Source organism: Sus scrofa, chromosome 5 (assembly GCF_000003025.6).
Source record: "Sus scrofa isolate TJ Tabasco breed Duroc chromosome 5, Sscrofa11.1, whole genome shotgun sequence".
In the NCBI taxonomy this organism is placed as follows: Eukaryota; Metazoa; Chordata; class Mammalia; order Artiodactyla; family Suidae; genus Sus; species Sus scrofa.
The window spans coordinates 14385452-14400610 of NC_010447.5; the positions used below are offsets into that span (position 1 = coordinate 14385452).

The window sequence follows — 15159 nt, forward strand, 5'->3', positions numbered from 1 at the left end:
AAGGTTTCTTGGGCAGAGCCCATTAGAAAGAGAAGGACAATGCTTTGCACGTTCCATGACTGCTTTTTCAAAACAAATATTCATTCCACATAATTATTCATCCCATAACTATTATTATTCATTCCGTAAAGAAGCATGATATGGATCGTAGAATCAAAAGAGTAAGATATAATCCCTGCCCTTAAAGCATCCAAAGTCTAAGATGAGAGACACATAAAACAAGAGGTTTATGCTAAAATCTGGGAGCAGAGAGGAAGGAGTGGGGGGGAGTAAGGCATACAGACAAGAAACCTGGTAAGACAGGGCTTGGAGGAAATTTTCAGTGACGGAAGGAATTTTAGGCAAAGGACATGACGTTACCAAAGGCACAGGGGTGTGCAGATTCGGGGCGGGCTGAGAGAATGGTGAGTAATCTACACTGGTGTCTATCAGGGAGGGGTGGGAGTGATGGATGACACAGGTGAAGGGCTGTCTGGGCCCTGTGATGAAGGACCTTCCATGCTGTATTCAAGCTGCAAGGCTCAGCTGCCAGTTACAAAACACATGACGAAGGCATTTAGGTAACTTGCACTAGAGGAATTGAGAAAGGTAACCTCAGAGTTGGTTCAGCAGCACAATGATGGTCATTAAGCCCTTCACCTTGTTTTGTTCTTTCCCAGAGTGCCAGGGACATCTCCTGTGGTGACCAACTGTCCCGATTAATCCTGGGTCTGAGGAGTTTCCCAGGAGATGGGATTTTTAGTGCTACAAGTGGGAAAATCCCAGGCAGCCTGGGATGAGTTAGTTATCATCACATCTCTCCTCTCGGTCACAAGGCAGCTGCCACAGCCCCAAGCATCACACAGATAATGGGCCCTCTTTTTCACATGCTTCTCTCTGATCAAGAAGAAAACTGTCTTTCCCTAAAGCTCCTGTCAACTTTCCTTATGTCTCATCAACCAGAACTGGGTCACAGGCCTACCTTTAGTCCAAGAGGATCACTACAGTTGGCCTAGAACAATCATAGTTTATCCCCTTGGTTTGAGCACATGCTAGGCAGACTTTCAGTTGGATCTGTTGGTAGGCAGGAAAAGAATGGCTCATGGGGGGGCAACTCACGGTATATGCCATAAACGCTGTGCTGAAGATCTTGGATGTCAACCTGAAGGCAGTGGGATACCATCGAACATTTTTATGCAGAAAGCAATATGTCTATTTTAAGCTTACAAGTAACCTCATAATTGGATTGGAAGGCATTTGGGGACAAAACTGAGAGATTTTTGAGCACGTTACCAGAGTAATCCAGACACAAGATGATAAGAGGCGAACAGGACTGTGATTATAAAACAAAGGGATGGATTTGAAAGAAGTGAGCGGACATTCGTCTCACACGATGTGAATGAAACCTCGGCACAATGCAAGGGTCCGGCTGTGATTGGTTTCATGAATGAGAAAATAGCAGCACAGATATGAGAGGTGACATGTCCACGTTTCTCTCCGATGCCCAACATCCCCTAGCTAACGAAGCGGAAGCCTCACGCTACCAGAGGGGGGTTTCTCCCAGTTCTTGGCTCTCGGACAGGATCCACACCAGTTGGCTGGCCCTCCTGGGGCCCCCGCACCTACCTGGCGCCAGGTGGGTGTCGGACTGGGCAGAAAGCCCTCATTCTTTGTAGTTAGACAGCGTCATGGATGATGAGTGTAGCAGGACGTGTTGACTAATCAGATCTACCGCAGCCCCGATGAATAGTAATGTAGGCTTGAGAGAAAGAACACGAGGTTGGCAATATCAGTTCCAAGATTCGCCTCCCACTTCCCGGGGTAGTCTTGCATTATTTTATGCATGGTTTGCATGTGAAATCAGCTCATTTCCCAAAGACCTACGACCCTGGAAAGTTAACTGGTGGTAAATCTGGTTCAGGGGGATGCATTCATCCGATGAGCCATTAAAAGGGGTATGGGGGGTACCTTTGGAGAATGATGGCTTTGGTGGCATTGCTGAATTTAAAAAAAAAAAAGGGAGTTGGGCTAAGAACTAGCATGTATAACCTCTGTGTCATACCTTCCTCTGTAGGTCTTACCTCATATGGCAACTACACACTCATAAATGTGATTTCTAAGTTTTTGTCTGCCTGCCAATGAGGGTAAGGGTGATGCCTAATTTACATACCACTCTATCTCCAGAAGCTAACACAGTATTTGGCACATAGCATATGCTCGATAAATAGTTACCAAATTATCTTTTTATTGAATGACTACTCCGTGTCAGTTGCTTTGCCTGCATCATCTCCCTGAAGCCTTCCAAAACTCCCCATCACATAGATGATGGGAATGAGATGATTTCTGTTTCATAGACAATGAAAGGCAGATTCAGAGCTACAGAGTGAATTAACTGAGGTCGCGCATTTAGTGACTGGGACTCACTCACTAAATGAGACTTGAATCCTAGGCTGTCCCAGATGCCATGCTCTTTCTTTTTTTTTTTTTTTTTTTTTTTTTGTTACTGCAACATGGATTTTCATTACATGAAATTTTTCTCAACACAGAGACACTCAGTACTGGTTGAGGTCTACTCCCCCTTTTATACACGAGAGGCTGTGGGCCCAGAGAGGCCAAGCATCTCGGCCAAGTGAAATCAGTGCTCCAATGAATTCTAGCCCAGCCTTGTTTTCAATTGGACCTTGAAGTTCCTTTAAGATAAGGCAGCTACCAACTCAGACAGAGCCAGAGCCTGCGGGTTGGGTCTGACCTATCTCTATAGCCTTGCTGGATGTCTGTATAGCAGAAAGGCATGAAAATCTCATCAAATACAAGTTTCAAAATCTACACGGTTGTTTTCTGGTTCTCAGCTTTAACTGGCACAGCCTGCCTTTTGACTGAAGGAAAGGCAAGCCTCAAGCTTTTGGAAAGCCACCGCGAGTTTGCTGTTGAAAACTTCCAGGTTTGGATGTAACCTACCCTCTGGTAAAGTACTTAAGCTAATAAAGGTTTAACTTGTCTTCCAGACTCCGTATAAGCGCCTCGCTGGCTCAGCGCGCACAAGCCCACAGGAGAACGCTGTGTCCGCGGTGGGGACAGCCTCACACACGTGATTCCGGCGGGGGCGCTGCACCCAAGCCGGGACACTTTGTACCTCCCAGCCCCCATCTCTTGCTGCCATTTTCCTCCCCAACACCCTACCCAAGTTTCTTCATCAAAAATTTGATTTATACATGTCCCTGAATTTCAGCCTGGGAAGTGTATTACCTGCATGAGCTTAAGCTTGCCATTCCGCTGACAGTGCTCAGAAAATCCTAGGTTCCAGTGCCATCTATTTGGTCATTCTCTACTTCCTGAGCAGAGCCCTTTCTCCATGCCAGGTGCTATGCCAGGCCAACGGCGCCAGACCACGTGACACACACCCGGCTCCCACCCATGGGGCCCTCGCCATTAAACGGGGGCAGGAGTCACATCCTAAGACCTGGCCTGGTCCTGGGTCATTTCTATGTGACTCACTGGACTTTGTCCTTCTCTGTGGCCTGGTGTTGTCCTCCAGCTAGAAGAAAGAGGACTGCCCCAGTCCGCACACGACAGCCCCCAGGGAACAAGGGAGGGGCTCTCTGGCTCTCCACTGCAAGCAAAAATTTTCCATTCCCAGAAGCCTCAACAAAATATGTCCTCTGAGCTCATCGGTCCGAGTGGGGACACCTGTCCATTTCGGAACCAATCCCACAGGCTGAGAGACAGCAGATGACTGACACAGACTTGATTTCCTTAAAAAAAATTTTTTTTTCTTTGCAACCAAAGAAAGGCAGAACTTGCTAGTAAAAGCCATTTTTATTGTCAGATTTCCACCAGGGCTTTGTTGCTTTATTCAACTGATTCCCCACGACCCCCATTTTCACCATCATCATTGTCTAGAAAATGGATATTTTAAACAAATCAATCACGAAGGAGAGAATGAGAAAATCTATGACGACTGAGTGAGAGATTTCTTGCGGCTAGAATTTTGAAATTTCTCATTTCCACTCCATTTTGGACCTCATCCTGAAGACAACGGGATGTCATCAAACATTTCTAAACAGAAAGTGATATATAGGCTCTCCCTTACAGTCCAATGACTCATGTGGGTCAAATCTGACAGGAAGCCAGCGTGATTAAGGCGCCTTCGCGGGAGAGCAGTTTGCATCCGGGTAAGGCAGACTGTCTTGAATAATAGGTCTGCCTGCTGGCCGTGTGGGGTGATGGGCACTTACCACTATTGGCCGAAGGTGCTACCCTCTTGGGCGGTCACCTCCCCCAGCCCAGCCGCCTCCTCTGAGACCCAGTACACACTGGAGACTCACAGTGTGAAGGAAGGGATGACCAACCCCTGCTTCTCTGCCAAAAGGAAAAGGGACTCTTCCCTCACCTTTTACAGGGGATTTTCGAGTAGCCAAGTAAGGTCTGACAATGCTCCTTTTGGCCGGGGCAGGCAGGTTGTGAAGGGGATTCAGACATTTGGGAAAAATTTCTCCTCCATGGCCCTACCCTACCACCCGGCCAGCTCCCTACACACCCACATCTGTCACAGGGAGCTTCTGGTACTTATTACAGCGAACCTTTCTGATTTAGGGACTTGCCTGACTCTGTTTTCCTGGCTATTTCCACCCCCCCACCCCACCCCCCGTTGGGATAAATTGAATTTTAAGAAATTATTTGGGAATGTTCAGATTTCTAGAGAGCAACATGAGGTTCATGTAAGTGCCTGGACAGACCGCTTTAAAGTATTCATCTCTACTTATTTATAAAATGGAAAGAGACTTACAGGTTTCAAAATCAAACTTATGCTTACCAAAGGGGAAACATGGAGGGGGTAGGGATAAACGAGGCATTTGGCATTAACATATACACACTACTATATATAAAATAGATAACAAACAAGGACCTACTGTATAGCACAGGGAATCATACTCATTATTCTGTAATAACCTACCTGGGAAAAGTACCTGAAAAAGAATGGACATATGTATATATGTATAACTGATCCATTTTGCTGGACACCAGAAACTAACACAACATTCTAAGTCAGCTCTACTCCAACAAAACTATAAAGAAAAGAAAAGAAAAGAAAAGAAAAGAAAAGAAAAGAAAAGAAAAATGAATGAATGACTAAACAAATAAACGACTCATCTCCCACCCAGAGAAGACGGCTGGGCCGGTATCAGAAGCCTTGAATTTGAGTTTGGTCCCCCTAATGCCTAACTTTGGGACTTTAGGTTGAGTTCCTTCTATTTTCTAAGCTTTCCATTTCCTTAGCTGTGAAATGAAAACAAAACCACTCACTTCAAGAATTCACTGAGATAAAATATCCCAAACCATGGTCCACTCTCTTTAGTTGTCTGAGAGGCCTACTCTCCTCCTCGGCAAATCTCTGTTTTCTTACTCGTGAAGTGAAAATAAAATGATCTCCCCGACTTGCTGGAGAGTAAACAAGATACGGGGTCGTGGAAGCCTTCTGTCAACAGTGCAGCCTGGGGCACTCCTGAGCATGTGGTTACCAGGATGACACTTGAAGGAAAGGACCCACCCAGGAGCACCAAAGCAGGGACGGGGCAGGGATGAGCAACGTCCTCAAGCATCAGTCTTACCAAGAAGCCAGATGCTCTGTTGCCTCCTGCAGCCAATGTAAACGGCAAAGGTTCTCTTTCCGGGAGTGAAATTTTGTGGGCCCTTGGCTTCCAGGCTTATTCAACTGCAGCTGAGGGGACTCCGCCAATGGCTCTCGATGGCTCTTCCCAGTCAGCTGAGGTTTGCTAATGGTGTTTTCTTTGGGGGGGATGTTTTTTCTTTTGTAAAAACAAAAAAAAAATAACCCCACAATTTTAAAAAATTCAAGACAAAGCTTCCCCTCCCCACAAGACTTCCTGTCCATAACTAAAGCCATCTTCCTAAAATTAGCAAAGTGTTCCTTTTTGCCACAAAACAACAGTTGCTTTAAAAAAAAAAAAAAAAAAAAAGCTATTTCCTTTTTGGATCAGGATTTATGTACAAGAATGAGACGGGGAGTTGGGGCTGGCCTTGTTACATCCAGCTTCAGCAGTAGCCTCTGCATTTGTCCAACCTTGGCCTGTTAATGGGATTATGCTGCACTCATGAAGGCAAAGGCTGCTCAGGGGAGAAAACTCACATCAGTCGAAACCAGATGCTTGAATTCAGTGACTCTCAGGCTCGAGTGTCCATCAGAATCTCCCAGAAGGCTTGTTGAAACACAGTGAGCTGTGTCCCAACCCCAGAGTTTCTGGTCAATAGGTCTGAGGTGGTGCCTGAGAATGTGCATTTCTAACAAGTTTCTAAGTGATGCTGATGGTGCTGGTCCGGGACCGTATTTAGAGACCACATCTCTCAATAACAGTCTTTGGTCCCCAACAATGTTTTGAGAGAGGAAGCCATTTGGGCCAGGATCACTGACGGCTAGGTGACTTCTGCTCTCCTGGTCGTGGAGGGCCTGGCTGCACAGTCTGGGTGTTTGCATGTGATCCTGGTGTGGCCCTTTCAGGCCATGAAGGGAGTGCTCATGTCACTTCTCTGGCTGGTCACTTCTCTGGCTGTGTCACTGTTTCTATTATGCTCCAGGGAATGCTCCCGTCTTTTCTCTCCTCTTAGGAGGTTGTGTGAGAATTGTTGGGAAACAACGCAGCTTGGGGGATCAAGCAGATGAATTTGGATATGAAACCAGATTCCTCTGCTTACTGCTTACGGCTTACTAGATGTGTGATCTTGAGCAAGTGAAATAACTTTCTTGGGTCTGTTTACTTGTCACCAACCATGAATAATAATAACACTCTATGGCAGAGGTTTACAAACCTGGCTAAGGTTCTTCTCTTCTCCCAAAGCTTTTTCCCCATGGCAGTCCTCCTTCTTGGTAAATGACCTGTCTACCCCACCAGCTGTCCGAAGATTCCTATGAGCCACTTTTGTCAACTCCCTCTCTTACTTGCTACACGCGATCCATCACCATGTCTTATCCATCCTTCTTCCCAAATGGACCTTGGCCTTGAACACTTCTCTCCATTTTCATTGTCCCTTCTGTGCCCACCAAGCCATCATTAACCCTCAACTCAATGACAAAAAAATAATGTTTGGAATTCCCTTTATGGCTCAGCAGGTTAAGGACTCAACATAGTCTCCATGAGGATGCAGGTTCAATCCCTGGCCTTGCTCAGTGCCTTAAGGATCTGGCATTGCTACGAGCTGTGGTGTAGGTTGCAGATGCGGCTCAGGTCTGGTGTTGCCGAGGCTGTGGCGTAGGTTTCAGCTGTAGCTCTGATTCTACCCCTAGCCTGGAATTTCCATATGCCAGTGGTGCAGCCACAAAAAGGAAAAAAAATGTTTGACGTATCTTACCAGTTTCCAGTTCATGTAGAATAAAACGTAAAACCCAGAGCATGGACTACGCAGGGCCTACAGAGTCTTCTGTCCCTGCCTATAACTCACTGTTCCTTTGACTCTTGAAACTGCCGGAGAGGAGCTGTCCCGGGATCCTTGAGTATGCCAGGTACTTTCCTGCTTCAGGGCCTTCACACGTGCTGTTCCCTCTGCCCTGTGTGCTTCCCCCAGCCGCACCCCATTGTTTTTCCAGGCATACTCCTGGGTCAGAGTATTTATACCTGTTGTTCCCCTGCATCCTTCTGTTCCTAGATCTTGCAGTGGATCTCTTTCACTTTGTTTCGGTCTGCTCACATACCACTTCCTCAGTGAAGTCTAAAACATCATCCCTAACTCCATTGCTCCTAGTCCCCGACCCTGCTTAACTTTTCATAGAGTCATTGTAAGACACTTACACTTACTGGGGACCAACCATACATCCATAGGCTACATCTAAATGCTGTAGCAACTGAATCACTTCTTGGTGATCAACAACACAGGGCTTGGTTGTCTCATCTCAATGAGAGCGAGGTCATTTAAGGCATCCCTTTATGTATGCATCTAACCATTAACCCAATCGTTTGTGCTCTCTGCAAATACTTATTGAGATCCTGCTATAGGTCAGGCACTGTGCTAAATGCTAGGGTCAGAAAGATGAATAAGACAAGGGTCCTGCCTTCAAGGTTCACTGCCCGGTGATGAGAAAAACCACATTCAGCATACTGCTGAATTGAAGCTGTGTACCGAGTACAAGGGGAGCTCAGAGGAGAAAAATGGACACGTCGGCTATTTTTCCAGTAATTACTCCCCAGAGAAAGAACTTCTTGAGTAACTTTCCTTAAGGAGAGTATGGATGGTGGTGAAAGAAAGATAAAGTGAACAAGAGTTTAGAAAGGACTGGAGTTCCCATCGTGGCGCAGTGGTTAACGAATCCGACTAGGAACCATGAGGTTGTGGGTTTGATGCTTGGCCTTGCTCTGTGGGTTAAGGATTCGGCGTTGCTGTGAGCTGTGGTGTAGGTCGCAGGTGCGGCTCGGATCCCGCGTTTCTGTGGCTCTGGCATAGGCTGGCGGCTATAGCTCCAATTCGACCCCTAGCCTGGGAACCTCCATATGCCACGGGAGCAGCCCAAGAAGAGGCAAAAAGACAAAAAAAAAAAAAAAAAAAAAAAAAAAGGTTTAGAAAGGACCGAGGGCCACTTAGCATGCAGAGTTTAACAACATGTGCCCTGGAGATGGGGGACCTGGGCTTGAGGACACCTCTGCCACTCAGTAAATATGGATATGATCTAATGCTACCAAACGAAGCCATGAGAACTGAAGAGATAATGCTTGTATCTAATACAGTGTCCAGTTCAAAGAACCTGCTCAGTACCCTCTACTTGTGCTGGCGTCAACATTCCCCCTTACCTGCTTTGCACAGGAGTGTACTGCTTAAACATCAAATGGGATCTGAATACGAGATGCCTGTGCAGGCCCATGAGGACAGAAGGGGACTGATCTTAGAAGGAGCAGAGTCCAGATGCTGAAAGACTGGGCAAGTCGGGGCTGTGATCAGAAGTCACCTGGCCTTTACGCATCCTCGGGTGAATAGCACCAGCCATGGCAGTGACAGCTGAATGCTAACTGTCCTCTGTCTAGACTAAGGGGGGCCAGTCTTGCTCCGAACAATGCTTTTGTGTAGTGTGGGTGGTCTATAATCCTGGGACATTTTCAGCTGCAGCCTCATCAGTCTACTTTGGTGGTTTGTATCCCAGGTATTGATCTCCTTGGGGGAAAATGAGTCAGCTTGGCATAACTTCTTTTTTTGTAATTTCTGACCCTGGTAAGTTTTGAAGCATGCTATGCCTCTCTACCAAGATTTCTGAATTGTCTGAGAAAAATCTATGTATATATAATAGTAATAATAAATACTATTATTTACATAATAGTATTCATATTGTTAATTATATAAAGTATTATTTATGTAATAATAATGTATGATATTATGTCATATATTTTATAGTCATAATACCTAATTTAGTGGGGGCTATTCTGTGCCAGGAACTATATTATGTACCTAACATATATTTTTCCTTTAATTCTCACAACATCCCTATGAGAGGGGTGTTCCTGGATGAAGAGACTGAGGCCCAGGGATATTCAATCATTTGCTCAGAGTCATACAGTTGGTAAACTGTGGCACTAGGGTTAAATTTAGGCAATCTTGCTGAAGGCTTGCTCTTAATTTTTAGGCCATCATTTATCTATGTCCTTACATCTATATGAATATCTGTCTCTATATAATTATACCAAGTGTTTGTAAAGCTTGATATAGTGCCTGATACAGGGGGAGCTATCATCAGCAGTACTCTCTACATAGCTAGGTCTCTGACTTTATTCCCTAGCCTTGGGCACTATAGCAGGGAATGGATAGGAAGACAGAGCTACCTGAGTTCAAATCCCAGCTCTCCTGCTAGTTGTGTGTTCTTGAGTGAATTCACTCAGTGCCCTCATCTTAAATTGCCTACACGGCTGTTATAATGATTGAAGGACAGTGTTTGCACTCATGTAAGTGTGTGTGCACAAGAAGATGCTCCTTCAGTGACCGCTGCAACGAGGGGGCAACTGGGGGGGGGTTGTTTGATCTTTGGGGGTCTCACACATGCTCTGACTCAAACTTGAGAAACGAAGGTAAGTCATTTCAATCCCCTCCACCCATACCATCCCATGGGAAAGAGATGTGTCAGGTCAGCCACACAGATGCCCCCAGCCTTTGAAGACCTGAGCCAATGGAGATTGAAAGGACGGGCGTCCCACTGGGCAGCAGTTCCGCTGAAAGTTCACACTGCTGCCCATCTGAGAACTTCTGACCAGGCGCCCTGGTGTCAAAGGGATCTGAACCTCTCCTTGTCTCCAGCCCTGATAGTGAATTGTGAGCAAATGCTTGCGTTCATGAGACAGCTCAAGGCCTCAATGGGCTGATTATGTCCAGGCATCTGAAGACAAAGCAAAATGGAACTTCAAAAGGCCTAGGAAGACCCAGAATCCCCTTTCAGAAGTCAGCAAAGTTCAGTTGTTGCTACAATTCCCACAATGGGCTCACATTTTGGCTTTGAAATAGCAGCTCAGATGGCAAATAAAATTCTTTAATGTATTTAAACTTGTGATGAGACGGTCTCATCCCCGAACTCTTGCTGGAAAAGAGTTTCTTTTTGTAAATTTATCTTTTTCATAGGGACGGTTTCTCTTTTGAAGGCCAGTGCTCCATTTCCATTACAGCGTGTACACCGCTTTCATAAATCCGTGTGTGCATATACATATATAGCTTTCCTGCCTAAAATGAAAGGAAAGGGTGAGGGATTGGAAACCCTAATACATCTTTTTTTTTTTTAATTATAAAGAGGATTGCATGTTCCTTGGATTTTGAAAAGGAAATACTTTCTAGCTATTTAGCTTGGCAAATCTAAGAGGAAAAGGTGCATAGACTCTTCGGAAAGGATTTTTTAAGGAAGGAAAGGATTTTGTGAAATAGGTTCTAATAAAGGCACTTAGGAAATATAACTCAATCTAAAATATATTCTTAAACATATCCTTCCTGCCTATTTATTCTTTTAAAAATTCTTAATGTATTTCATTTTCATACCTGGATACATGCAATTCACTCTTTAGGGGGTGAGATCAAGAGGATGTTCTGAAGGGAAACATACCCTCATGCTGTAAAATAAAACACAGACACAGAATACCGTACAAAACAAACACAGAGCTTAGTGAATTATAAGGCTAACACTCACTCAGATCAAGAATTAGAAATTTCCAGATATTCCAGAAGCCCTTCACATGCGTCTCCTTCCTCTTTCCAAAAATAACTTGACTTTGAGAGTAATCAGGTCCCTATGTCTCCTTATGATCTCGTTACCCAAGTGCACATTCTTAGCACTGACGTTTATTCCCACTCACTCTCCAAAAGGTGACAAATTTTAACTTCTCTTTGCATCTGTTGGTTTTCCCTCCATCCCCTGCTCTTGCTTTTAATTTACGTGGTAAAGCCCCTCGGTGGTTTGACCTGTGGCATTTCCCGCCTGTCTGGATTTTGCCCATTGTGTACTCCTGGTCCTGGCCAACACGTTTCTCTGTCCTCGGCATTATCTACCAATCAGAAGCTGGATTCAGAGACGGATAAAACTTTAACTCAGTCCTTTTGGCAAGACCGTAGGAAGTGGCATGTTATTTCGTGAGATAGCATATGTCTGGTTGTCTCTCTTTTTGTGATGTTGACAGCCACGGAGGCTCAGGGCCTAGACCCATAAATTCTCTGGAGACTGAAAAATGGTGACATTCTAATGCTACATATCATTTTACTTTTTAGGGGGAACAATTCATAGAGAGATGCTTCTCTCATGTATTATTTGGTTACCCAGTGGTGTAGTGTATATATACAAAGACAAATACTTGATTCTTTCCTTTACTTACCTGTTTTCAAGATAATGAATTGGTTCTCTACGACTCTCTAAAAGTGACTGATTCAATTAAATATATATCACCAGAGTTCCCACCGTGGCTCAGCAGTTAACGAACCTGACTAGTATCCATGAGGTTGAGGGTTCAATCCCTGGCCTCGCTCAGTGGGTTAAGGATCCAGCATTGCTATTAGCTATGGTGTAGGTTGCACACTGCTATGGCTGTGATGTAGGCCAGCAGCTACAGCTCTAATTGGACCCCTAGCCTGGGAACGTCCATATGCCTCAGGTGCGGCCCTAAAAAAAAGAAGACTCTGTGTGTGTGTGTGTGTATCTCATTATGAAATCATTATTTTAAATATATTTACCAGGTTTAAGTACATCACATTTCCTATCTTTATTCAAACTCAAGCTGTCCCCTTTCTGGCCAGTGGAGCTCTCTTAAGATTGACAGCTGTCCTTTTGACATGACCCCACTGGTCTTTGGCAGCATCTTTTCTATTTGGTAGGATAAGATGCTCTTTGGTAGGCTCGTCTTGCCTGTTTCCTATGCCAAATTTGAATCAGCTATTTCTCTAAGAAATCCTGGTCTCCTGTGGTAGGAAATGATATTTGAAGATCACAGTCTAGATACTATAGATACTGCAACTAGAGAGTCATGTTTCTAGATAATTTTGGTGGATGGCATTTAGGAAATACATACATATTTAAATATAAAATGTCTTATAAATTCACAACAGTGTTTCAAATTCAACTTCAGAGTTGCACGATTTTTACTTAATTCCTTCCATGCCATGTCTTCATACCTTTCTTCGATACCAAAAGCCTTGGGTCTCAAAGACACAGTGAATGAGAGAAGTACAATATCCCATCAGTACTCATTTGCTTTATCCCCACATCACACAACTACACACACCACAGTCAAATAACACACTAATACTGCCACTACCAATTACAATCACTAAAAAGAGTTGTTGTTGTTTTTAAATTGGAGCTTCCCTTTCACTCAGGATGTATAAAAGCCACAAAAGAACACAGGTCCCACCCTTACAAAAACAACAAAAAGCCATATAACCTACAAAATCTTACACTCCTTAGCCCATCAGAGATCTGAGGTCTCAACATAACCAAATAACTGAACTCCAAAGACTGACAAATCCCTCTGAGGAGATACGGGCAGACAAAATGTTTTCCCTCTGGCAGAATGTGAGAGGAAGAAATGGGAGCCATAAAAGTGGGGAAATGTTAACAATTTCTTAAATGTCCAGTGTGGGCTAATAGGCGGGACAGTGAAGGAGTCCCAGGTACGGGGAAGCCATGAGCACTCAACGCTGCTTTTCCATGGGTCTTCACCGAGTGTGTATGAGAAAGACAGAGAGCAGGAAAGGAGACCTGAGAGCGAGCTCCTCCATGGGGAGGGTGAGCAGGTTCTGCCACCATGTGAAGGAAAAACAGGACTTCAAGGCGTAACCCATGCACATGCCAGGCCCTGCATTACGTGGTGGTGATCCGCTGCCACTGCGAGACAAACAGAAAACTCCTCCCTACTTCCAGGCAAAGAGTGCTGGCCGTAGGAGAAGGGATGACAAACAAGCCCTCAGCGGCTGTACTGAAATTAGGATCACCCCTTGAATGCTGGAGAAGGGGCCAGGAAACATCATGCTCAGGATACTGTACGGATACAAGGCAGAGGTCTGCTGCCACGGCGGCAGCTCACCCTCCTCCAAGACCTGCTGCCATCACGAGGCAGTTTGAATGCACCACGGCAGAGAGAGGGTGGAAGTGCTGCGGGAATCGGAAAAAGCGTGCACTTTTTAAAAAGTTTTTAGACCATTTACACTTAAGCTAATTATAAATGTAGTTGAATTTGAACTTGTCATTTAAAATGTGCTATTCTTTTGTATTCTGCTGTAAAATATGACCCAAAAGTCTGAAGGTAATCTAATTTTCTTTTCTGGATAAGTTACTAGCTAGTTTTGCCTGGATGCCTAAGAGATTTTGTTCTTTTTCTGTCCTTCTTTTTTTGGGGGGCCATGCCCATACTCAAACCACAGCAGTAACCCAAGTCACTACAGTGACAAGGCTGGATCCTTCACCTGCCATGCCACAAGGCAACTCCTGTTCTTTTCATTTTTTATTTTATTTATTTAAATTTTTTTTGGGTCTTTTTGCCATTTCTTGGGCTGCTTCGGTGGCATATGGAGGTTCCCAGGCTAGGAGTCTAATCGGAGCTGTAGCCGCTGGCCTACACCCGAGCCACAGCAATGCGGGATCCAAGCCAAGTCTGCAACCTACACCACAGCTCATGGCAACGCCGGATCCTTAACCCACTGAGCAAGGCCAGGAATCAAACCTGCAACCTCATGGTTCCTAGTCGGATTTGTTAACCACTGAGCCACGATGGGAACTCCTGTTCTTTTCCTTTTAAATCAAGCAATATTTCTTGTTATTGCTCAGCCTATATTAATAATTGCCAGCATACAAGATACTCTTTCAATATGAAGTTTCAAATGTTATTAAATTTCAGAAAAGCTCCTTGAATTACAGCTTTTATAATTTGTTCTGCTACTTTGTTTTGGTTTTCATCTCAGGGGATTCTAGTTATTTATACTTTTTTTTGGCCACCGTGGCATATGGAGTTCCCAGGCCAGGGATCAGATCCGAGCCGCAGTTGTGACCTAGGCCACAATTACGGCAACATCAGATCCTTAACCCACTGTGCCAGGCTGGGGACTGAACCTGGGACCTAGCACTCCAGAAAGGAAGAACTCCTGGTTATTTATATATTGGGTCTTCTTTACCTATCTTCAATATTATATAGAAACATAAATATTTATAAAATATAACTATATGTAAATATAAATAAAAATATTCTCCTGAATACTTTACAGCTCTTTCTTAATTTTTTGATTTAAAAATGTTTCTGCTGGAGTTCCCATTGTGGCTCAGCAGGTTAAGGACCTGAATTGTCTCTGTGAGGATGCAGGTTCAATCACCAGCCTGGCTCAGTGGGCTAAGGATCTAGTGTGGCATAGGTCGCAGATGTGGCTTAGGTCGCAGATGTGGCTTGGATCCGGCGGTGCCATGGTTGTGGCACAGGTTGCAGCTGCAGCTCTGATTCAACCCTGGCTCACAAACTTCCATATGCTGCAGGTGTGGCCATCAAAAAGAAAAAAAAAAAATGTTTCTCCTTTCACCTTCTCTTTCTCTTAAAGCATTAGTTGTTGTGGTATTTTGTTCTGTGCTCCTTATAGCTTAGTCCTCATTCCTCAGATGATTTGTTCTTTTATTTTGAATTATTCTCTCAGCTGTTTTTTTCTAATTATGATTTATTTGTTCTTTCATGTCTTGTATTA

The 15159-nt window shown here is 44.5% G+C and overlaps 2 long non-coding RNA genes across 3 annotated transcripts in view; both read right to left on the reverse strand.

Annotated features, from left to right (window-relative positions):
- Positions 1–7170, reverse strand: part of LOC106507478 — an 87225-nt gene extending 80055 nt beyond the window's left edge. Inside the window, exons 1-2 of one of the 2 annotated variants that reach the window (XR_002343923.1) lie at positions 5589–7170; positions 1606–1738 (exon numbers count right to left, since the gene is read on the reverse strand). This is a non-coding gene — a long non-coding RNA (uncharacterized LOC106507478). Of the gene's footprint in view, positions 1–1605; positions 1739–3225; positions 4962–5588 lie in introns of those variants that run through there. The other variant, XR_001303509.2, reaches the window with a different exon arrangement.
- Positions 9395–15159, reverse strand: part of LOC102160723 — a 141444-nt gene continuing 135679 nt past the window's right edge. The window contains exon 4 of the long non-coding RNA XR_002343924.1: positions 9395–10680. This is a non-coding gene — a long non-coding RNA (uncharacterized LOC102160723). The remainder of the gene's footprint in view (positions 10681–15159) is intronic.